Raw genomic sequence first — 25,726 nt, forward strand, 5'->3', positions numbered from 1 at the left:
TGCTTCTGGATTGTGTTCAGCTGCATGTAACAGAAGCCTGACTACAATGGCTTAATCAAAAAAGGACTGAATTCTTTCCACATGGCAAGAAGTTCAGACATAAGCAGACTAAATCCACATGAGGCAGGGCAGCCAACCCATTGGGCTCCTTTTCACTTTTCCTTCCCCGGCTCCACTGTGTTTTTAGTCCCTGTGATTACAAGACAACAGCTCCACCTCCCCCGGTGCTCATCCACATTTTGGGCAGAAATACAAGGAAGGGTTAGGACTAGAAGAGAAAGTCAAAAAAGGGCATGCCAACAGAGTTCCCTTTTCATAAAGAATTTTCCTAAAGACCCAGCCAGCATTTAATTTCTGCTTCCCTCTCGTGGGTCAGAAGTTAAACTGTGCTATGTGGTCAAGTCTAGCTGCAAAGAAATCCGGGAAGCTGAGTTTTTTCTATCGGAGCCCATCGGTCTACCCAAACACAACTGGAGTTCCACAGTTGGGGGAAGGGGGAGGGCTGGTGGGAGAGCAATGAGCAGTATCCACCATAACATCATCGGAGGTTCAAAGCATGTTATATTGCAAGCAGTTTACATGGCAGTGAAGATTATGTATTCTGGAAAACAGATGACACAAGTGATGACAAGATGGTTCTGTAGATCAGTGCATCTCAAACTTTAGTGTGCACACTGACGACTTGAGGAATCTTGTTAAAATGTGTAGTTGGGGGGCACCCGGGTGGCTCAGGTGGTTAAGCATCCCACTCTTGATTTTCAGCTCAGACCATGATCTCATGGTTCATGAGATCGAGCCCCACGTCGGGCTCTGCACTTGTCAGCAGAGAGACTACTTGGGATTCTCTCTCTCTCTCTGACCCTCCCCCACATGCACGTGTACACTCTCTCTCATTCTCTCTTTCTCTCAAAATAAATAAAAAATTTTTTAAATGCCTATTTTGATTCAAGGCAGTCTGGGGCATTTTGCATTTCTAGCAAGTTCTCAGGGCATGCCAATGCTGTTGATCCATGGGTATTTGTAGCAGGGATGTAAAAGATGCATACGGAACGTATGGATAAAATGGTTGATTTGTTAAATAACATTTATAAGCCAGTGCATTATTCTACATAGTATTAATTTAAAATATACACAGCAGATTTAATAGGTGACATTGTATAAGTAAGCATTTAAAATTGTCTTCTGCTTCAGTAAAAATGTATATACTCAAGATGGCCCCTTGAAACTTAAAAAAAAAAAATCAATCTCAATGACAAATTAGGAAAACAACCTTTTATTTGGAGTTGAAGGTTGAAGGTACAATTGTTAGCTTTCTAACTGGGGCATATTGAGTGGTTTTAGAATCAAATACTCTCCTGGATTCCATACTTTACTCCTGGGGCTACTGTTTGAGTCACACTCAGCAAGACAAGCTATTTTATAACATAGGTAGTAAGGGGGGAAAAAATAGTAAGAGATATGGTTCTCAGGTCAGACAAATCTGAGTTCTGATCCCAATTGTATAAATGATCTAGTTCTACATATTAAATTGCTTCAAAATTTAGTGGCTTAACACAACTGTAATCATTTATTCTCGTATGTATTTCTGTGGGTCAGGAATTTAGGTGTGGCTTGGCTGGGCAGTTCTGGCTTGGGGTCTCTCGTGAAGTTACCGTCAGATGTCCATGTTTGGGGCTGACGTCATCTGAAGGCTTGACCCTGGTTGCAAATCTACTTCCAAGGTGTTCATTTGGTTGGTGCTGGCTCTTCATGGGAGATCTCAGTTTCTTTTCACAGAACTGCTTGACCACAGCATAGCAACTGGTTTCATCCAAAGTGAGTAATTCAAAAGATCAACGTTGAGGGGTGCCTGGGTGGCTTAGTTGGCTAAGCTTTCGGATCTTGATCTCAGCTCATGTCATGATCTCATGGGTTTGTGAGTTCAAGCCCCACAACTGAGCTCTGCAGAGACTGTGGAGAGACTCCTTGGGATTCTGTCTCTTCCTCTCTCTGCCCCTTCCCTTCTTGCTCTCTCTCCAAATAAACCTAAAAAAAATTTTTTTTAATTAAAAAAACAAAAGATCAAGGTTGAAGCTGTACTTGGTAGCTGGGACACAATGGGAAGTTACTCAAATAAGAGGGCTGAAAGCTACCAGCAGAAAGGAGGAGGGCAAGGGGCAAAAGCAGGGAAGGAATGTGTTTTGTTTTGTAGAATCAGCAGGAGACATCCAATCGGGTATTTCGCCATTTAGCCCTTTCCATGAGCCAGTTTAAGCCAGATTGGATTGAGGATCTCTACAGAAGTCCCCTTCATTTGTCCTAAAGTTACCTTTAGCTCATTACAATAAGATCTCCTCCTATGGGCACTTTGTAGCCATTTTTTGAACACATGATGTATGTATATACTAACATGTTGACCTTCTAGGCATATGCAATTGAACCAAAGAGTCTATGCAGGCTCCCTGCCCCCTGCCCCTAATACACTGAATAAAAGCTTCCTGTACAAACCCCAAGGCTGGGCAGTGTTTTGAGAGCTGTCTCCTTACTTGTAACAATACAAAGTTCTTTGTTTTCAATACGATGGTGACGAACCCCTTGAGTTCAGTTAGCCTCTGAAGTCATACACAATCGCTTGTACCATGCTCTATTGATTGTAATCAGATCAACTCTGATTTTATTTTATTTATTTAGAAAGAGAGCAAGAGAATGCGAGTGGGAGAAGGAAAGAGAGAGAGAATTTTAAGTAGGCTCCTCACTCAGGGCAGAGCCCGACTCAGGGTTTGATCTCATGACCAGGCCATGAGATCATGACTTAAGTTGAAATCAAGAGTCAGATGCTTAACCAGCTGAGCCCCCCAGGTGCCCCAGAATCAGCTCTGATTTGAATATGAGGGGAAACTATACAAGGTTGGGAATGTCCCAAGGTAAAGATCATTGAGAGCCTTCTTAGACACTTGCCGTCATAGTTCAGCTCTGACACTTATTTTGGGAAGGTCCCATAGACCCTCCCTGCATTAATGTCCTTATCTATGAAACCGGGAATTCATAATAGTCTCTGATTCATGAAGTTGTTTGAAGATAATATAGGTCAAGTGCTTTTCACTTAGTAAGGACTCATTATGCATTAGCCATAATCATAATAACGATGTTATCAACATTGTTAGATGATGCCTGTGATATTGTGATTTATAAGAAATATAAACTTGGTCTCCCTCTTCTACACACAGCTCCTAAAACTTTAGTAATTTCCTAAGTAATCTGAGAAGTGAGGGCATCTTTTGTTCTTTTATACTGGTTCCTGAAATAGCTCCAGAGCATAAAGGTAAAAGGAGTGTCTTTTGTGATTCACAAAGATCCCCTTTCAACAGTGTCTGAGTTTATGTTACTGAAAAGGATTTTGGAAAGCCCTTCGATGAGAGAGAGAGAGAAAGAGAGAGAGAGAGAGAGAGAGAGAGAGAGAGGGTTGGTTGCTAGGGAAACCAACTGTGTGAATAGAGAGGTTGAACTTTCAGCCTGCCCTCCAACCTCCAGGAAGGGAGACGGGTTGAAGGTTGATTAAGTCACCAATGGCCAAAGATTCCATCAATGGTGCTTAAATAAGGAAGCCCCCATAAAAATCCCTAAAGTATGAAGCTTGGAGTTCAGAAAGATTCTGGGCTGGTGAGCATGTGGAGGTGCTGGGTGGGTGGTAGGACTCAAGGGGACATGGAAACTCTCTGTCCTGTTTCCACAGACCTTGCCCTATGCATCTCTTACACTCAGCCATTCCTGAGGTGTATCCCTTGTGTAGTAAACCAGTAGCCTAGTAAGTAAACTGTTTTCCTGAGTCCTGTGAGCCATTCTAGCAAATTACCACACCCGAGGAGGAGGTCGTGGGGCCCTCCAATTTACAGCCAATCAGAAGCTTAGCCTTGCAGTTGGTGTCTGAAGTGAGGTGGCAGTCTTGTGGGCCTGGTCCCTTTAATTTGTGGGATCTCTCCAAGTAGATAGTGTCAGAAGGAAGTTGAATGTAGGACACCAGCTGGTGTTGGAGAATTGGTCAGTGGGAGAGAAAACTCCACACATTTGGGGACTAGAAGTGAAGTAGTGAGAGTATTGAGTGTGGAGAAGGGAAACAATGGAGTTTTTTCCTTTCAACAGCTAACAACCTTCCCATACAAAAACCGTATCTATCAGTCAAGATCCACATCATATAGGTAGTCATGTAGAAGGGTGACAGAAAGCCACTCATTCTTTGATAGATTCAGAAAGTATTAGAACTTCCCATCACTTCCATGCCTCCCCTTGCCTACAGATCACACATTTCAGCTGTCTTTATTATTTTTTTTAATGTTTATTTTTTAGAGAGAGAGAGACGGAGTGTGAGCAGGGGAGGGGTAGAGAGAGAGGGAGACACAGAATCTGAAGCGTCAGCACAGAGCCTGACGCAGGGCTCGAACTCAAGAACCACAAGATTATGACCTGAGCTGAAGTCAGACGCTCAACCGACTGAACCACCCAGGCGCCCCTTCGGCTGTCTTTATTGAACAACTCACATTTGTTATTCCATACTTTATGTCTTTGTAGATGCTCTTCCTGCCGCCTAGAATACTTTCTGTCTCCCCAAAACTTCACCTAACAGCAACTCATTCTTCTTTTTTCTTTTTAATTTTTTTTTCAAAGTTTATTTATTTTGGGGACAGAGAGAGACAGAGCATGAACGGGGGAGGGGCAGAGAGAAAGGGAGACACAGAATTGGAAACAGGCTCCAGGCTCTGAGCCATCAGCCCAGAGCCTGACGCGGGGCTCGAACTCACGGACCGCGAGATCGTGACCTGGCTGAAGTCGGACGCTTAACCGACTGCGCCACCCAGGTGCCCCATTCTTCCTTTTTCAATAAATATATTGATTTGTTTTCCTCTACATTCTCTTTCTTTCTCTTTCTTCTTTCTTCCCCCCATATATGTACTTACCCTCTTCTCCCTCCCCCCTTCTTTTTTTTTTCACTCATTCAACAAATATTTACTGAATGTCACCCATATGCCAGGAAACACATTGGTCAACAAGATAAAGTCCCTGCATCCCTGGAACTCAAGGTTTGATGAGGAAGATAGATAATAAGTATCCTCCCCCCAAAATAAATACAGAAACATATAAAACGTCATGTGATGATAAGGGCTATGAAGAGATACTTAGTGGGATACAGACAAGTTGTGAGGGGCGCCAGGGTGGCTCATTTGGTTAAGCGTCAGACTTCGGCTCAGGTCATGATCTCATGGTTTATGAGTTTGAGCCCCACATAGAGCTCTGTGCTGACAGCTCAGAGCCTGGAGGCTGCTTGAGATTCTCTCTCTCTCTCTCTCTCTCTCTCTCTCTCTCTCTCTCTCCCTCTCTCTCTGCCCCTCCCCCACTTGTGCTGTCTCTCTCTGTCTCTCAAAAATAAATAAATGTAAAAACAAACAAACAAAAGACTTAAACAGTTGTGGACATGCGGAGCTATTTTAAGTCAGAGTAACTTAAATAATTTAAATACACTGATGTTCTATGCTCATATACTGTGAAAACCTCACAGTCAAAATTAAATTATTCAGCGCTGTATCTCCAGTACTTAATAGGTCTGGATCCAAGGAGATATTTAGTCAGTATTTGTTGAATAAAAAAAGAAAAAATAATAAAATGTGTGAATAAATGAATGAACACATGAATTTTAGATGAGGAGATGATAGCCCAGAGGTTTAACTTGCCCAAGACCAAACAGAGAGCAAGAAATAGAAATCTTAACTCCAAGAAGGCCTGCTTCAAGGACAATGCTGTTTTTATTGTGTCATATTATGCCTGCCTAAAACATCTTTGTTTTAATAATGCCCCATCTGTTCCTCTTTCAGTGTTGACTAGACTCAGCTACTTGAATGGAATTCTGAGAGTTTGCTTTTCTAGTTCTTTATTTAGTCTTCATGGAAACCATTACTGTTTGCTCTTGAATAGACAAAGAGCTTCACCATATATTTGTCCACCTGGGCAAGCAGTTGGTTGGTTATAAATCACATGGATTCGGAATGCACCACAGATCAGGAACCAGAAAAGAGTTCCCACTGAGATCCCCAAAGATTCTTAAAAAACATTTTTTTAACGTTCATTTACTTTTGAGAGAGAAAGAAATGGAGGCATAAGTGGGGGAGGGGCAGAGAGAGAGGAACACACAGAATCCAAAGCAGGATCCAGGCTCTGAGCTGTCAGCACAGAGCCCTACATGGGGCTCTAACTCACGGAACACGAGATCATGACCTGAGCTGAAGTCAGACCCTTAACCAACTGAGCCACCCAGGCGCCCCGAGATCCCCTAAGATTCTTTTATAGAGGAAAATAAATCTGGGACAAGACTTCTAAAATTTTTTGGCTCAGGAAAACCGTCTTAAAAAAATACTGAACATCCCAAACAGCTTTTGGGTGTGTATTATATCTATTGATATTTGGTGTGTTAGAAATTAAAACTGTAACTTAAAAAACATTTATTCATTTATTTTAAAATAACAATCAATGATGCATTACGTGTTAGCCTAAATAACAACTTTATGAGAAGTAACTGCATTTTTCAAAACAAAAAAGATACTTAATGAGGAGAGTGGCATTGTTTTACATTTTGAAAATCTCTTTAATGTCTAGCTTAATAGAAGCAAGCTGGATCCTCCTATCTGCTTCTGTATTCAGTTTGTTGTGATACCATTCATCATTTAACCTCTGTGAAACTGCAGTGCACATCCATAAGAGAATGAGTAATAACATCTTAGTATTATAACAAAAGTAGTTTTGATTTGTGGACTGCATGCAAAGTCTTGGGAGACCCTAGGGGTCCCTTGCACCATACTTTGAGAACCGCTAGTTTTAAGAGCCATCCAGGCACCCGGGTGGCTCAGTCGGTTGAGCATCCGACTCGGCTCAGGTTATGATCTCATGGTCTGTGAGTTTGGCCCCACGTCAGGCTCTGTGCTGACAGCTGGCAGCCTGGAGCCTGCTTCCCATTCTGTGTCTCCCTCTCTCTCTGCCCCTCCCCCGCTCATGCTCTCTCTCTCTCTCTCTCTCTCTCTCTCTCTCTCTCTCTGTCAAAAATAAATAAACATTTAAGAGCCATAAATTTGTATTAAGAAACAAACAAGGAGAGGCTCCTGGGTGGCTTAGTTGGTTGAGCATCCGACTGTTGATTTCAGCTCGGTCATGATCCCAGGGTTGTGGGATGGAGTCCCAAGCTGACCAAGTTCAGCACAGAGCCTGCTTGGGATTTTCTCTCTCTCTGCCCCTCTCCTCCACTTGTGCTCCCTCTCTTAAAAAAAACAAAAACAAAAACAAAAAAACTCCAAGAAAATGAAATCAAACTACGCTTTGAGTTTTTATTCTAAAAATCTACGTTTTCATATTTCTGTAGTAGTCTTCAACTTTTAGGGCACGTGCTCGAGAATCATGTAGGCCTATTTAAAATGCTGGTCCTGGGTTTCCATACCCAAAATTGCTGATGTATTAAGTTTCCACTAAGACCTAGGACTGTGCACTTTTTAACAAGTCTCCACACCAGTTCCTCTGCCTCTGAGCTAATACTAATCCATCGTGGATAGTTTGAGGAAAATTGTTCTAGAGAAAAAAAAAAAAAAAAAGTAATAACTTGCATATTTTGCAAAACTAAAACAGGATGAAATTTTAAAATTTTAAGTGAAAGCACATATCTGACCTGAAAGCAGGAAGAGACCAAAGGAGACCTTTTGTGTGTGTGTGTGTGTGTGTGTGTGTGTGTGTGTGTGAAAGTCATGGGCCCATTCTGTAGTTATTGCACCAAGAATGTGTATTTTTGGTAGCACGTAGCATGTGGAATTTTCCCGTTCATTAGATTTCACTATAGTCTGAAGTCCTTCATAAGCTCATCCAAACACAGTTCCTCAAACTATTAAGATATTTACTTTATACCATGAAAGAAAAAAACACATTTTTTTCCTCGAAGGAGCTAAAGACATCATCAAAACATCATTAAAACAAACAAACAAAAAAACACATTAAAAAACAGGAAATGTAAAATAAGGACTTGAAAATCAGTGAACATTAAGGCAGCTGCCTTTGGCTAAAAACGGTGATGGAAATTAAATTCACCATTTCATCCATTCACTTATCAAATAGTCATAAAGCTTGTAGGCTGGGTTTTGGGAATACCAAAATGTTTCCCCTGTAGACTCTTCCATTTCTGCCACTGGTATCACGATCTACCTTGTTTTTTAGGCAGGAAAACTGTGAGCCACTGGACTTCCTTTTTTACATCACACTTCTCATCTGTCAACCAGTGCTACTGACTAACTCCAGAAGTATCTCAAACCCGTGACCCTTCTCTCACCTCATCACTTCCACTTTAACCAAACGATCACCACCTTTTGCCTGGACTCCTGCAACTGTTCCTAACTGTCGTAACTATTCATTCATTCATTCATTCATTCATTCAAGCATTCATGCATTCATGCATTCAAGTATTCATTCATTTAATATTTATGAGTACCTGCTAAGTACGAGGAACTTTTCAACACAGTTGAAAGCAGACCTGGGAAACAAACAGACAGAACTTCTGCCTTTATGGAACTTTCATTTAGTGAGGGGAGAGAGACAAAAAACTAGTTACACAAATATATGCAGGTATGCCAAATAGATGATTGGTAGAGTACCAGAGTTTCAAGAGAGAAGTCAGAAACATTACTTTTCAGTCATCTGGTAATTCCAGGAAGAGGTCAAGGACTCACCTGATCCCAGGGCCTTTGCACATACCGTTCCCGCTACCTAGGACCCTCTTTGCATGTTTCAAGGCTGATGCCATCTCACACTTCACCTGATACATCATCTCCCTAGAGAGGCCATCCCTGACTACCTGGTTTAAATTAGGAAAAATAATTTCCATTCAATGATCTGTTTGTCTTCCCTCTTGGCGCATACAACAACTTGAAAATACATACTTACCTACTTACTATTTCTCCCAATATTAAACTGTAAATTGCATCTTTGTTTTGTTTATCATTGACTATTTAGGGCCCGTCACATCATGGACATGTGTATTAGTCATGTTTCTACCAGAGAATAGAATCAATAGGAGAGTACAGATCATATATATGAGATTTATTGCAAGGAATTTATTTATATAAGATATATGCAAGAAGCAAATATGTAAGTAAACTACTACAAAATAACAAAGCAACTATGATGTCCTAAAGGCTGCAGTCAGTACCATGGTATCCTGAATAGGACAAAAAAAAGTCACTGAAGCTAAAGTGCTAGTTCTTACATAATTAGCTATGAGATTAGCAATAATACCCATTAGTATCAGGGGAAGCTGAAATTCATTTATTCCTAAAATCAGCTAGATACACACAGCTTGCTCCGGAACCTTTTCTTTTTTTTTTCTTTTTTCTTTTTTCTTAAAAAAATTTTTTTTTAATTTTTTTCAGACAGAGTGAGAGCCTGAGCAGGGGAGGGGCAGAGAGAGAGACACAGAATCTGAAGCAGGCTCCAGGCTCTGAGCTGTCAGCACACAGATTTACCTTATTTTAGTGACTACGTAATATTCGTGATAAGCAAAGTACTGTAATTTATTTAACCACTCCCTTGCTTAGAAGCATTTAGATTGGTTGGCTGTTTTCTGCTATTGCTAGCAGTGCTGCCTGTATGAAGGACGCATTTGGCTGAAAGTAATAGAAACTCTGATTCAATCTGCCTGAACCATTAAGAAATCTTTAGCTCACAGAACTAGAACTTGAGAGATAAAGAGGCTTTGTTGCTGATATATTCACGTCTGGGCTCAACAAAGCCACCATTTAGCCAGGTGCTTTCCATCCTTCTTCCCTGCCATTCTCAGAATCCATTCCATCCCAAGGCTGGCTCACCTCTGCACATATAATGACTGAAAGAACTGCACGCTTTTTTTTTTTTTTTTAATTTTTTAATGTTTACTTATTTTTGAGAGAGAGAGAGAGAGAGAGAGAGAGAGCGAGCGCTAGTGGGGGAGAGGCAGAGACAGGGAGGCAGAGGGAGGGGCAGAGACGACCTGAGCTCAAGTCAGACGCTTAACCAACTGAACCACCCAGGCACCCCTGCATGCTTTTTTATTTGCAAAGCCAAATGGACAAAGAGATCTGGCGCCCTCAGTTCTCAAGGGTAGAAAAAAACTTTCCCAGAAGTCTTCGCTAAAGGTAACTCACATCTGATTGGCTAAATTTGGGCCACATGCCCATTTCTGAACCAATCAATGGCAATGGGGTTGGGATTACTCTTAGACCATTCAGACACCCTGTTTGTCTTGGGGTCAGTTCCCCAAATTGCTCTGCTGCTTTCAACAGTAGAGAGATGGGATGGATATTGCAAAAATGGAATCAAAATTCCAAATTTTCAAGCTGTTATCTCACTGAACTATATACACCTTTGAGAATTCGTACAATTAGAATCTCTTTAGGATAGATTCCTATTAGTACAGTTGGTGACTCAAAAGGTATGCATATTTAATGTGTTGATAGATTCAGCCAAATTGCCCCCAAAACAAGAACCACAATAAAAACAAAAAAACGAAAACGGAAAAAACGGAATCCATTTGAAAGAACAAGTGAATACCTCTTACGCCATGCATGTGCCAAAATGGCCTGTCTTAAATCTTGCTCAAGTGATGTCTTTCTCACCTCAAGATCATAAAATTAATTCTCTATGATCTCTTACTGTTGTAAATAACAGTAATATGTCTTCTAATAGGGGCTCATCCTTGCATTCCTGAGATAAACTGTACTTGCTAATACAATGATGCATTTCATTTGCTAATATTTCATTTGTGCTTTTTACAGCTGGGTACCCAACTGAGGCTGGCCTACAGTTTTGTTTGTTTTTCTTTCGTGGTGGTGGTGGTATACCAGCCTAACAGAATGAAGTAGGGAACTTTTCACCTTTGTCTGGATCACTTTCTATAACCTGAATTACCTGTTCCTTGAAGGTTTGGGATAATCTGGCCACAGAATAATGTGGCTTGGTGACACTTTTGCGGATAAATGTTTGGCCCTAGCAATGTTTTTTGCTATTTTTCCTGTAAATACTAGTGTATTCAGATTTTCTATTTCTCTACCCTTTCTACTGTTTTCTGTAGAGAAACACTACATTTAAAGTATTAATGTCATAAAATTATATGTAATACTCTCCTAATACATAAAAGATCCTTAATATTTAGTATATATATGTAAAGTCCCATACTTTATTTCTATACTTTTTCCTTTCCTCTTTATCAGATTTTTCAAAATTGGATTCTTCAACTTTTTTCTCTTACTCATTTGCTTACTTATTACAAAACAAAAATAAAGCCTTACATATTTTCCCCCAAGAAGCACCTGGGCCTGGTTTTATCTGACCATTTTATCCAATAAAGGTGAATGTGTCACCAATAATATAGGACAATGCCTGTTAACTTATATTGTCACTTGAGAGGTGTTGTGTGACAATATGTATAAGGCTTGCAGCATTTCTGATCATTTATTTTCTTAATCTTTTATAAATTAAGCTTTGAGTTTCTGAAGCACATTATGTTAAACCCCCATCACCTACAATGAACTAAATTCAAGATATTAAAATGTTTATCAAAATAATATTTTCCTGATGGCTTTACCTAATCAGATATCTAAAAAGTTTTAATATATTAAAAATAACGGGGGGGGGGGGCACCTGAGTGGGTTAGTTGGTTGAGCATCTGATTTAGGCTCAGGTCATGATCTCCTAGTTTCTAAGTTCGAGCCCTGCACAGAGCCCACTTCAGACCCTCTGTCCAACTCTCTCTCTCTACCCCTCCCTTTCTCTCTCTCAAATATAAATAAACATTAAAAAATAATGATAATCAAAACATTGGTAAGAAAGGTGACACTGTAGAAGAAATGAGAATGTCACAGTGGAGGGAAGTTCTATTAGGCTATAAAATTGGAATAAAATCCTCCAGTCATGAAGGTGGGCAAGAGAATCCTGAAGAAAGAGAAAACACATTAGAAAGGAGAAGAATAGGGACAAATGGGTAGCTCAGTTGGTTAGGTGTCCAACTGTTGATTTCAGCTCAGGTCATGATCTCACACTTTGTGAGATCGAGCCCTGCATCGAACCTTGTGTCAAGCTCCCCTGGGCATGGAACTTGCTTAAGATTCTCTGTCTCCCTCTCCTTCTTCTCTCCCCCTGCTAGCATGTGCTCTCTCTCTCTTTCAAAAAAGAAGAAAGAAAGAAAGAAAGAAAGAAAGAAAGAAAGAAAGAAGAAAGGAAGGAAGAGAAAAGAAAGGAAAAAGAAAAAAGAAAGGAGATGAATATGCTAGAACTCATCAAACAGAAGTATAGGATGAGACACTTGACAGGAAAGGAAGAAGCTTAGGAATTAACTGTTTCATCTGTGAGCACTCAAGGGTCTGGAATCTGTTCTCATATAACACACACTTCTCATTTTCATCTGACCCATGTATTTTCCCCATTCAAAAAAAGCATTCATCCCCAGCATCTATTTAGACTTCAATATCTGTCAACAAGTCCTAGAGGCACAATTTGACAGAATCTGCTCAGACCTCTCCAAAATGCTTCATCTTATATATTATTCCCACCTCAGTCTGGTCATTTGACTCTTCCATTTATCTGAGAAGAATAATAGGTTGTGTTAAAGGTAAGTCTATGAATAAATATATACAATGTGTATATATTTATATATTAATGTATACAATACATTATATATATATACAAATATATACAATGTGTATATATTTATATATTAATGTATACAATAAAAATATACAATTTGCTAATAGCTACTAAAGACTGCTTATTTATTTTATTTTTTATCAATTCTTTACTTAAACCTTTCTTTGAAGACTTGATTTTTTTAGATACTTCCTACCTCTGGCAGCCCTCCCTCTTCTTTCCCTCCCATCTTCCCTCCTCTGAGGTAGACATCAGAACTTCTGGACTGTGCTAGGTTATAAGCAAATTCTTCATCTAGACCTTCTTACCCAGAGTTAATCTTCAACTCTGCCCATTCTTCTATAAAACTCACTTATTGAAGTTTTAAAGGTGCTATGATTATGTTCTTGATTTCTAAGATTGTTTTCATAATTGGGTATGTTGTTACATATGAATATATACCTGTATTCCTCTTTTATTACCCAAAGATATTCATTAGACCTGAGGTTGCATGGGTGGCTCAGTCAGTTAAACATCTATCTGCATCTTGGTTTGGGCTCAGGTCATGATCTCACAACTCATGAGTTCGAACCCCTCATCAGGCTCTGGACTGACAGGGAGGGGCCTGCTTGGGATTCTCTCTCTCCCTCTCTCTCTGTGCCTCCCCTGTTCTCTCTCTCTCTCAAAATAAATTAAATAAACTTGAAAAAAGAACTATCTTGGAGTCTTTTCTTCAAGTGTTGATTCGTTGTTGGGGTTGATGCTTTTCTTTCCCAGTATTACTCCAATGGTGACTCTTGGTTGTGTGCTTATCTTTGTACCTGTGGTTCTGTGTATACATGTCTGTGGATTCAGCTTCTGTTTCCTACATCTTGTCTCCAGGGATCGTGGGGTGGGGCAGTACATGTAGCTGGAGGAGGTGTTCCAACAGCGTCTTCTGTGTGAGTCCTTCCTACCCCTCCCAAGAGTCATCAGCTCTCTAGGGCACTGCTCTGCGGTTTCAGACCTAGGGTCCACTGTGGGGGTCAAGAGCTGCTCCCTCTGCTTTATATTAAGTGGGGAAAAGGGGGAAGGGCCAACCTGCTCAGCTGCTTTGCACAGGATTCCCCAATTAAAAATAAAAAACTTTTTAATGTTTATTTTTGAGAGAGAGAGAGAAAGCATGAGTGGGGGAGGGACAAAAAGAGAAAGAGACCCAAAATCCGAAGCAGGCTCCAGGCTCTAAGCTGTCCGCACAGAGCCCAAGGCGAGGCTCAAACTCACAAGCTGAGAGACCATAACCTGAGCTGAAGTTGGACGCTTAACCGACTGAGCCACCCAGGCACCCCAGGATCCCCTAGTAACTATGACCCCCCCTTTGCTCCATTGAATCTGCTGAATGGGCTTGCAGGTTCCTGGAATTACAGTTGGGTCTCACAAAATTACTTATAATAGATTTCCATTAAACCACACTCTTATTTTAGATTATTTACATACAGCATAAAATGAAGCACATTTATATCCACATTGTTATGATTTGATCTCCATTAAGAGATCTATGAGAGATTTCTTGAAGCCTATGTAAAAATGCTTTTGCTTTACGATCTGCATAAACTGTTTTAAGAAACATCTAAAGAAATATGAAATGGGGCACCTGGATGGCTCAGTAAGTTAGGTGTCCGACTTTGGCCTGGGGTCATGATCTCATAATTTGTGGGTTTGAGCCCCGTACTGGGCTCTGGGCTGACAGCTCAGAGCCTGGAGCCTGCTTCAGATTCTGTGTCTCCCTCTCTCTCTGCCCCTGCCCCGCTCACGCTCTGTCTCTTTCTCTCAAAAATAAACAAACATTAAAATCTTTTTTTTTAAAAAAGAAAAAGAAATATGAAATTCTTGACTTACTGTTTTTAAAATGCAGCACTACCCATTAATCATATTCCTGGTGGTATTTATTGATCTAATAGAGACGATGGAATCATAGTTTTGAAAAAGGCAAAGAGGTAAACAAAGCAGAAGCGTTAAGTGCAAAGTCAGACCTCATGTTAAGAATCTTTTAGTGGGAAATTATTACCATCGTCATCAGAAGAGAAACTAAGTGCCTCCTTTTACAGAAGAGATCTTAAATATCTCTATGTTGTTTGGGGAGATTCAAGGAGAAAGAGAAAAAAAAGAAGACATCAGCTCAATATAACTTATGTTTTTAAAGGAACCCAGACCATTGAGATGATATTTTTAAATTTTTTTTTAAATTTGGAAAGCAAGTCTTTTGCTGTTATATTTAATGTTATAGCTAGAATATTACATTTAGGTGCGGTTGCCAGTATCCTGTATATACAGGACATGCCCCGTATTTGTGTTGTACTGTGCCCGTGTACTGACTTTGTCATGACCCCTTAAGTGCCCTGTATTCAACTTTTTAAAAGAAATTACAAAAATCAGCAGCTAGAGCTATCTTTCTGCCCCAGTAAATGGTACTTACATCACTGACATGGCAATACCAGCTGCAAACCATACTCCACAAACATCTCAACCATCTCTTATGGCCTCTCCTGCAGGTATGGCTGCAGGGAGATCAAAGAGAGGAACTGAGAATGAAAAGTATTTCTTTTTCATACTCAAGAAAAGACTATTCTTCGACCAAATTCCCAAGCTGTGAACAAGTAAGCATTGTTAATTCGAGTTAACTTCGTATGAGTGCACATGCTTTGAAAATCAGCCAAACAGTTGTAGCCTCCCTCCTGTGGCCTGTTTCTGGAAAGCAGCCAGTTAGCAGCCTTACTCCAAGTGTCTAAAAGCGAGCAAATCAGTAACAGCCCAAGCTTCTGAAAGACATTCGGTGATAAACCTCCAGTCCTGAATGTCAGCAACCTGGGACAATGCACGCTTCGAGACAACAGCCATTCAAAAAAATACCCCACTCCAGCAGCCAAGCTCCTGAAGGTCATGGTTAGCTGGTGGACAGAAGCCTTTCTCCAGTGAACACACTAACACAGCTGAAAATCTTTCAATCTGTACACACTCCACTTCTGAAAACCCACCGATCCCCGAATGTCAAGCTTCTCAAAACCTTACACAAGATCAACTCTGGCTTTCTCAAGAAAACAATGTCTTACAAACACAGTTGACTCTTGAACAATCCAGGGGTGAGTGGCGCTGACCCTGCAGTCGAAAATCTGTACATAACTTTTGAATCCTCAATACCTTAATGGCTAATAGCCTACTGTTGACCAGAAGCCTTATGGCTATCATATACGGTAAATAAGCACCTATTCTTATGGTATGTATTCTATATACTATAATCTTACAAGAAAATAAGCTAGAAAAAAAATATTATTAAGAACACCATAAGGGGGCGCCTGGCTGGCTCAGTCGGAAGAGCGTGGGACTCTTGACCTCAGGGTTGTGAATTCAAGCCCCACATTGGGGGTAGAGGTTACTTACAAATAAAATCTTTAAAAAAAAAGAAAAAAAGAAGAAGAAAACCATAAGGAAGAGATAATACATTTACAGTACCACACTGTATTTATCTTTAAAAATCTGCATGTAAATGGACACGTGTAGTTCCAACCCATGTTGTTCAAGAGTCAGCTGTATAGATTTCCCCTGTAGGCAAACAGAACGTTTACCTTTTCTGCATCAGAGTTCAACTGAGTTCAATTCATTGCTAGTTGGCAAGTCTGCAACTCTTCGTTCCTGGTTACAGGTCATGATGAGTTGATTTGTGAGTGATGGATGGCAGCAACATGGTCAGAAGACTACCAAATTCAATCTTCAAATTCTGCAGTGATTGATAAAGCAAATTGGTAATTTCGTAATTTGCACAGAATTAAAACCCCAAATGTGAGAAAAAAAAAGTTTTATGACCAATTTCTGAACAGTGGACATTTATTAAATAAGAAAACAAAAATCCTTTGAAGCTTTTTGTATAAGATACAATTGTTCACTCACTATAAATACTGTCAGATACAAAGCAACATATCCTAGCAGCTGAGCACAAGAGATGTATGACTTCCTCAATCAGTAAGAAAGAAAAGGATAAAGTAACTTTTTAAAAATGATTTAGAGAGATTCAGATGAAGAATAATCACAGCAGAGGCTGTAATGGCCTTCCATGGTCTATATCCTCATTCAGCTCAAATGTTTAAATGTACTGCTATCAGAAATATTTTCTCATTTCAAAATTGCAAGCAAATACTAAACAAACATCAAATCAAGGGCCAGGACAAAATCTACAGCAATGCTAAAAAGTGTAAAAACCACATTCATTAATGCAAGTAACCACAATCAGAAAACGCTTTTCTCTTGATTGGGCAATATGTTTGTGAAAGAGGATTGCTTACAAGGCCATTGTCCATGAAATCCCTTCCAGATGAGACTTCAGAAACATTAGGAAATTGTAGCAAAGACTCTCTTATAAGCCAGAGTTAATGAGATACATTGAATTGGAGGTAGACCACGCAGTTGTTTGCGTAAAGGTGCTGAAAAGTCAAAGCTGAAGCAAAGCATACAATGATTCCATAAAGTGTTGGCTGTCCTGCCCTAGTCTGCCTAACGCTGCTCAGATAGCATATGATGTTCTTTCTTTGGACACTGTCATGACACTGTTATGAAACCGTTCTCCTACTTCAGCATGTATACTAATGCCATCAGCATCAATACCCTCTTTGTACTGAGCAATTAAAAACGTCATGATTTTGTTGGCATTATTCAGTTCTAACAAACACATTTGAAGGAATTCTCAGTTTATCACTTAAAGCATAAAATCATACTTTAATTATGAAGAAAAGGACCCCTTAATTCTTGTTGAGGTTTTTTTTTTTTTTAAATGTTTATTTATTTTTGAGAGAGACCGACTGCGAGCGGGAGAGGGGCACAGGGAGAAGGAAACAGAATTGGAAGCAGGCTCCAGGCAACAAGCCGTCAGCACAGAGCCCAGCGAGGGGCCTGAACCCACCAACCCTGAGATCATGACCTGAGCGGAAGTCGGAGGCTTAACTGACTGGGCCCCCCCAGGTACCCCTCTTATTGAGTTTTAATGGAGTAGTTTCCCCACCCTTATCCATACGGGATACATCCTACGACCTCCCATCTGAATCCGCAAATAGGACCGAAGCCTACATATACTATGTTTTTCCAATACGTACGAACCTACGATAAAGTTTAATTTATAAGTTAGGCACGGTAAGAGAGTAACAACAATAACAAATAATAAAAGGGAACAATCATAGCAGTATACGTAATAAAAGTTATGTGAACGTGGTCGCTGGCTCTCAAAACATCTTGTCGCACTGTACTCACCCCTCCTGTGATGATGTGAGATGATAAAATGCCTGTGTGAGGGATCACGGAAGGGGCGTGTCGCAGACTTTGTGACGTCACCGAATGGGATAAGTGAGGGGCGTGTCGCAGACTTTGTGACTTCACTGACGTGGCGTCAGGCTACGGATTGACCTTCTGATGCCCCTGCTTCTGATCGGGGTTGACTGCCTGGAGTTGGAACTGCGGAAAAGCCAAATCCCAGAGAAGGGGGAACTAGTGTAATTTATTCTGTAAAAGCTCCCTATTTCTTGGTCATTGTCTTCAATCAGTTTGGTAAGAGGATTATGCAAAGTGAAAGAAGAGCTACAAGGTTTTCAACGGTACTCCACTGTTTAAAGGAATTTGCTGAGTGTATTAAGGAAGAAGTTGGTATCAACTTTATCCCTTTTGTTAGCAAGGCTGCTGGTGAAAAGGTCAACCGTACTTTTGAACAGGAAGAGAAATTCCAACTTCAGGTAGATAATTACTACAGCACTTGTAACTAGGTTTTGAAGTCAATATTATCCTTTGAGGAATTTGTTTTTTTGTTGTTTTGTTTTGTTTTGTTTTTTTACTGGATGTTGCTAAATAGTCTTCTAGCATGGGAATAAGTAGAATCACCTATATTATCGAAGAAGGAACTAAAAAAGGACAACAATGGGCATCCGGGTGGCCCAGTCAGTAAGCAATGGACTCTTGATTATGGCTCAAGTCATGATCTCATGGTTCTTGAGATCTAGCCCACCTGGCTCTGAACTGACAGCCCAGAACCTGGTTGGGATTCTCTCTCTGCCCCTCCCCTCCTGTGCTATGCTTAAAAAAAAAAAAAAAAAAACAAGTTATGGGGGCACCTGGCTGGCTCAGTCAGTAGAGCATGTGGCATGTGGCTCTTTATTGAAAGGTTGTGAGTTCAAGCCCATGTTGGGTGTGGAGCCTACTGAAACAAACAAACACATAAATAAATAAATAAATAAATAAATAAATAAATAAAAGACAAGTCATGCCATGAAAGATGGTATGTGCTTCAACCAATCAAATTTGAAGAGCAATCATCAGAACTTTAGCTTTATGCTGGTATATGTTTACATTACTGTCTTATAATGATAATATTGAGCATGTTTTCTCATTAACGGATGTTAAATAGGTGGACAAAATAATAATAAACTGAATGTGACCACTGTAGATGATATGTTGCAGTGTAAGTGGAACATAGACTGTGACCACAGGAACTTTATAAGCAAATTTGGCAAAGCAAGGAAGTATTAAGGAGAGCCAATCATCCGGGAAATAAAATTAAGGAAAGTGGTATATAATTTAGGTGGTTAAAATTTATTTCAGATAAATAACAAATAGTGTTATAGTAAAATATGTCCCATGCCATATTTTTCATTTAATCTAAATGTATATATACATAAAGGCAATTAGATATAAATCAAATTTAAATGGGGATTTATTTACATGACCGTGAGATCATGACCTGAGCTGAAGTCGGACGCTTAACTGACTGAGCCACCCAGGCCCCCCTGCAACCACAATTTTAGAACATTTTCAGCACTTTAAAAGAAACCTTCACCCTCGAGCTATTTGCTTTTGTCCCCCTCCTCTTCTTTATCCACTGCTCCCAACCCCCAACAATCAACCAGCCCTGGGCACCACTAATCGATTTTCTGTCTCTATAGATTTGTCAATTCTGGACATTTCATATGAATGGAATCACATAATAAGCCATCTTTTGTAACTGGATTCTTTCACTTCTTTTCTTTTTCTTTTTTTCTTTTTTTTAAGTTTACTTATTTATTTTTTGAGAGAGGAATAGAGTGCACGCTCATAGGAAGGGGCAGAAAGAAAGGGAGAGAATCCCAGGTAGACTCCACAGCACGGAGCCCAACTCAGGGCTTGAACCTACGAACCATGAGATCATGACTTGAGCCAGAATTAAGAGTTGGATGCTCAAATGACTGAGCCACCCAAGGCACTCCAGTTAGCGTAATATTTTCAAGGTCACCCATGCTGCAGCAAGTATAAGTATTTTATTCCTTTGTAGGGCTAAGTAATATTCCATTGTATGGATATATCCCATTTTGTTTATCCGTTCATCACCTGATGGGTATTTGGGTTGTTTCCATCTAGGTTGTTACTTAGGAGTAGATGTCCTGGGTCAAATGGAAACTCTAAATTTAATTATTTGAGAAGCTGCCAGACTGCTTTCCTAAGTGGCTGCATCATTTCACATTCCCACCAGCAGTGTATGAGGGTTCTGATTTAGCCACATCTTCACTTGTCATTATCAGACTTTTTTTTTTAACTTTATTTATGTATTTTGAGAGAAAGAGAGAGCAATAGAGCACGGGCCAGGGAGGGGCAGAGAAAAAAGGGGAGAGAGAATCCCAAGCAGGCTCTGTGATGTCAGTGCAGAGCTTTACCCGGGGCTTGATCTCACAAACCATGAGATCATGACCCCGAGCTGAGATCAAGAGTCAGACACTTAACCAGCTGAGTCCCCCAGGCCCCCCTGATTTTTTGATTCTAGCCATTCTAGCAAGTGTAAAATGGTATTTCATTGTGGCTTTGATTTGCATTTCTCTGATGATTGATGATATCCAGCATCCTTTCACGTTTATTGGTCATTTGTAGATTTTCTTTGGAGAAATGTCTATTCAGATCATTTCCTCATTTAAAAAAATGTGTGATTTGTCTGTTTATTATCAAATTGTAAGAGCTCTTTATGTAATCCAGCTACACGTCTCTCATCAGATGTATTATTTCCAAATATTTTCTTCCATTCTGTATGTGGTCTTTTTACTTTCTTGATTATGACCCTAGAAGCATAGAAGTCTTTAATTTTTGATTAAACCCAATGTTTGGATGTTTTTTCATTTGTTGCATGTGCTTTTGGTGTCATACCTAAGAATGCATTGCCAAATTCAAGGTACTACAGATTTACCCCTCAGTTTTTCCTAAGAATTTTATAGTTTCAGCTCTTACATTTAGGTCTTTAATCCACTTTGAGCTAATTTTTATATATTGTGTGAGGTAAGCATTCAGTTTCATTCCTTTTTTTAAAAAAATCTGTTTAATGTTTATTTATTTTTGAGAGATAGAGCATAGGTGGGGGAGGCAGAGAAAGAGGGAGACAAAAGGATCTGAAGTGGGCACTGCGCTTCAGATGCGGGGCTCAAAGTCACAAAGCGTGAGCTGAAGTTGGACCGTGAGCCACCCAGGTGCCCCTCAGTTTCACTCCTTTGCTTGTGGCTATGTCATTTTTCAGTACCATTTGTTGAAAAGGTTCCTCTTTTCTCATTGAATAGTCTTGGCACCATTGTTAAACATCCGACCAGCATCTCTGAAGTATAGGGGAAGAACTGTAGGATAAGGATTGGCTCTTAGGGAGAGATTGCCTTAAAACGATCTGTGGATCTCCATTCGAGAAGATGACCAAAAGGCTTCCAAGTGGGCCAGGAAGTACTGCCAGACACCCTGGGGCAGCTGAACTGGATACATCCTCTTTCCATGAGGAACACTAGCCTTTACTGATGAGAAGAAAGGGAGCAGGGAGTTCCTCACTGACACTTGACCAAGGAACGAGTTACAGCTTGTCTGCCTGTCCCCTGCAGATCTACCCCTGCATCTGCGGTATCACTCACAGCTTCCCCTCTGCTTAACGCACCTCCATAGCTTGACCAACCCTCGGGGGCAGTTAGAGCCAAGAGCAAACAAAGAAATGTTCTTAGCATCTTGATGAGCACTGAGAAATGTACAGAATTGTTGAATCACTATATATTGTACACTGTATTTACTAACATAACACTGTCTATTCATTATACTTGAAGTTTAAAAAAAGCAAGAAAGAAATGGTCTTGGGCAACCCAACAGCCAAAAAAAAAAAAAAAAAAAAACCTAATAAAGAGCAACCAGAACATCCAGAATTGGGTTAGCTTCTACTGTACTAGTTGGCAGAGGAGACAGAAGACGACTATAATAATGAATAAACAAGTAATAAATACATAAGCATGCACTCAAGAACTCTCTGGACCTAGCCAGCATTATTCTGAAGCTAAATTATTCAGTGAAAACATAAAAAAGGGAGAGACGATGAAATTGAGAATCTAATTAATGGTGTGATGATCAAACAGAAGAAATATCTGAAGAAGAGAAAGAAGAGAAACAAGGAGGAGGAGGAGGAGGAAGATGAAGAGGAGGAAAAAGAGGAGAGAAGAAAGGAGGGGGGAGGGGAAGGGGAGGGGGAAGGAGAAGGTGGAGGAAAAACATCTCAAAACAAAGAACAAAAGTTCTGATTTAAATAAACTGAAGTCATCACCTTGAAAAGATTTAGCAAGTTCCAGGCAGGATTAAAAAATAAATAATACATCTATTCCTAGATATCTCCTGGTTAGTTTTCTGAATTGCTGATTTCCCTTGATAAAGGGAAATCTTACAGGCTTCCAGACAAAGGACAAAGTATCTGATTGGCCCTAGACTAGGACTCCATGGCAACAATGGAAGGCAGGAGACTGTGGAATATCTATTACACATTCAAAGAAAGGAATGTAATCAGAAAACCCTGCTCTCAGCCAAGATGCCCTTCGCCTCCCAGAGTAAAAATAAACCTACTGATGAATATGTGATGATTGAGATGATTTATCCCACATGTATCCTAGCTGAGGAAAACACTAAGGAAGAGTGTTGAACACTTCCTTGAACACTAAAGGAAGTTCAAGAAAATATGTAAGAACGCTATGCAACGCGCTCTCCAACACACATCGTTAAATCTAAATACATGGCAGTGGAAAGCTTGGGAATGTGTAATCTAAGTGTCGAAGAGTCTCAAAACTGAAGAGTTGAAGACTTATATGGCAAAGGAAAATGTAATAATAGTTCAGAAGTAAAGTTACCAGAGGATCTCAGCAAGCAGGAATTAAGAGTGGGAGAGGGGGAAGGATTAGCATTCGAAAGCTCTCCTTTAGAAAGGAAGGAAGCAAAAACATCATGAGGACTGGTAGAAAGACAGTAGAATCCTGTAGCTTGTTTTCACACAACAGTAGAAAAATACTGATTTTATGATGAGCGAGAGAAATCAGAAAAATAACCTCCAGTGGAATGGAAAAGTAAAAACCGCTAAAATGAAGGTGCTTTGCCAGAAAAACTTGGAAAGGACCTCAGTTTTATGCCCAAGGGCTCAGTTTCCTGGCCCTCAGCATCTGAACAGCTCAGCCCGCAGCCAGGATTCTTAATTGGACTCTTGCTCAAGTGTGTGAGAAAAGCTTTCTGGAGAGACGGGCACACAATTTGGAGGCAGGCGAACTGTCTGGATCATAAATCTGACACTTTGCAGCTTGCTCTGAGCCTTTGATGTCCTTATCTGTAACATGACGATTAAAAACACCCCTCGTGGGGGTGTTGCAAACAGTACGGAATAACATTATGAATACGCTGTGCCCAGCCTAAGTAGACACATTTACAGCAGTGATGGTTACTTTTATTACCGTTCTTATTATTTCTTGGGATAACCCCAGCCCACAGATGCTCTGCAGTCCTGGAGCCCAGGGGCATGGTTTCAGCTCTGCAACCTGTTTTACCTCTTTTCTATGTGATTTTGCTCAGCAATCCCAAAAGCACCCTCTAGAACTCTCATCCTGAGACCCAAGGTATACTAGACTGACCTTTTGGATCTGTTTACTCAAATCTTTGAACTATCTTGAGATGAATTTGTTTATCAGTTTCTTTACAAAGGGAGTAAAAAGATTCTTTTCTGGGGCACCTGGGTGAGCGTCCGGCTTCGGTTCAGGTCATGATCTCGCAGTTTGTGAGTTCGAGCCCCGCGTTGGGCTCTGTGCTGACAGCTCAGAGCCTGGAGCCTGCTTCTGATTCTGTGCCTCCCTCTCTCTCTGCTCCTCCTCCACTCCTGCTCTGTCTCTGTCTCTCTCAAAAATAAATAAACATTAAAAAAAAAAAAGATTCTTTTCTGGCTATTTTGGGAAAAAATATGTGAAAATTGCTTCCTGAAATAAAAAAGTCAGCCATTTGGATTTTGAAGTTTAAAAAATTGAATTTAGGTTTGGACCTTCCCAGACTAACATTGAAACCTATAAATTAAAGGCAAATTACTTTCTCCCAGTTGAGACCCATTGCAAATTCCTGCCAATATCTGATGTGGGTAAAGAAAGAGTATTTGATCAGAATCAAATGTAGTTTGTGTTTTGTTTTCTCTCTCTCTTTTTTTTATTTTTATTTTATTTTATTTTATTTTTTTGGTTAAAGTAGACTTCATGCCCAGCGTGGAGCCCAACATGGGGCTTGAACTCAAGTTCCCTTAGATCAAGATCAAGACCTGAGCTGAAATCAAGAGTCAGAGGCCCAACTGACTGAGCCATTCAGGTGCCCCAGGAATCAAAAGCAGCTTAATTGCATTGATCTTAAAATATTGTAGATGGGAAAAAATCTTGAGGTTCTTGCACATAATGGCTGAATTAACATATACAGACAAATTTATATCTTGGAAGAAGAAATAGCATAGAAAAATATGTAGAACTAGATTTCCATGCAGCATTAAAAACAACCTTAATGACTCACACAGAGATGGTTTTTTTCTGAAACTAACATGACAGTTCTTCCCATTGTGTGCCCAAGAAGTAGACTTTGTTATGTTCCCTTCATAACAATTTATTTAAATTAAGTGAAATCTGCTTCTGTATGGGATATAAGTTGTTTTGTTTTTGGTTTTGGTTTTGGTTTTTAAGTTGAACTCAAGAGAAACAGAGAGTGGAATAATGGTTGCCAGGGCCTTGGGAGTAAGGAAATAGGGAGAGGCTGGTAAAGGGTATTAGCTTTTAATTATAGGATGAATAAAGTCTGAGGATATAATGTGTAACATGCTGATTATCGTTGATAATACTGAACAGTATAATTGAAATTCACTAAGACGGTAGATCTTTATTTTGTCTTAAGTTTATTTTTGAGAGACAGAGACAGAGCATGAGTGCAGAAGGGGCAGAGAGAGAGGAAGACACAGAATATGAAGCAACCTCCAGGCTCTGAGCTGTCAGCACAGAGCCTGAGGCGGGGCTTGAACTCATGAACTGCGAGATCATGACCTGAGCTGAAGTCAGATGCTTAAACCGACTGAGCCACCCGGGCGCTCCAAGAGGGTAGATCTTTAAAGTTTATTTATTAATTTTGAGAAAAAGAGAGAAAGTGCGCGTGCACAAGTGCAGGAGGGGAAGAGAGAGAGAATCCCAAGCAGATTCCACGCTGTCAGCACAGAGCCCGAATGGGGGGGGCTCCATCCCAGGGATCATCCCAGAGAACCCTGAGATCATGATGTGAGCCGAAATCAAGAGTCGGATGCTTAACCGACTGAGTCACACAGGTGCCCCTAGGAGGGTAGATCTTTAGTGTTCTCACTCCTCCACCAATCTCATCCAAGAAAAGGTATAGATGTGAAGTGATGGAGGCATTAATTAAATCATGATGGAAATTCCTTCAGTGTATACGTGTATCAAATCAGCACGTTGTACACTTTAAGTATATTACAGTTGTATTCATCAATTATACCTCAGTAAAATTGAAACAAGTTATTAATAGAATGGAAAAAATGGATTAAATGAATCTGCACATTCTTATCTGGGCAAATCACACAGGATAGACTGTCCCTGTAAAGCATTTTTCATTCCTTCAGGGGCTGCATGGATTTTCCTACCTCAGTCATGTTTCCCTTCGGGCTCTATTCTGATGGTGGTGCCATTCAGTCTGATAAGAGAATTAATCGAAGGCAGGTCAATTCACACATTCTATTTTCCTAAGA

At 40.2% G+C, this 25,726-nt stretch overlaps 1 long non-coding RNA gene across 2 annotated transcripts; it reads right to left on the reverse strand.

The window, feature by feature from the left end:
- Positions 1-1,548: 1,548 nt before the first annotated feature.
- LOC121010553 (uncharacterized) lies at positions 1,549-18,626 on the reverse strand. 2 transcript variants are annotated; one of them, XR_005781224.1, is made up of 3 exons: positions 17,926-18,619; positions 16,254-16,405; positions 1,549-2,025 (listed from the first exon to the last, which is right to left on the reverse strand). It is a non-coding gene; the product is annotated as an uncharacterized LOC121010553 (long non-coding RNA). The 2 variants fall into 2 exon arrangements; XR_005781223.1 differs by lacking the exon at positions 1,549-2,025 and having other exon boundaries at positions 16,126-16,405; positions 17,926-18,626.
- Between the last annotated feature and the right edge of the window lie 7,100 nt (positions 18,627-25,726).

This window comes from Herpailurus yagouaroundi, unplaced genomic scaffold, assembly GCF_014898765.1.
Source record: "Herpailurus yagouaroundi ecotype Mexico unplaced genomic scaffold, PumYag 192, whole genome shotgun sequence".
NCBI lineage: Eukaryota > Metazoa > Chordata > Mammalia > Carnivora > Felidae > Herpailurus > Herpailurus yagouaroundi.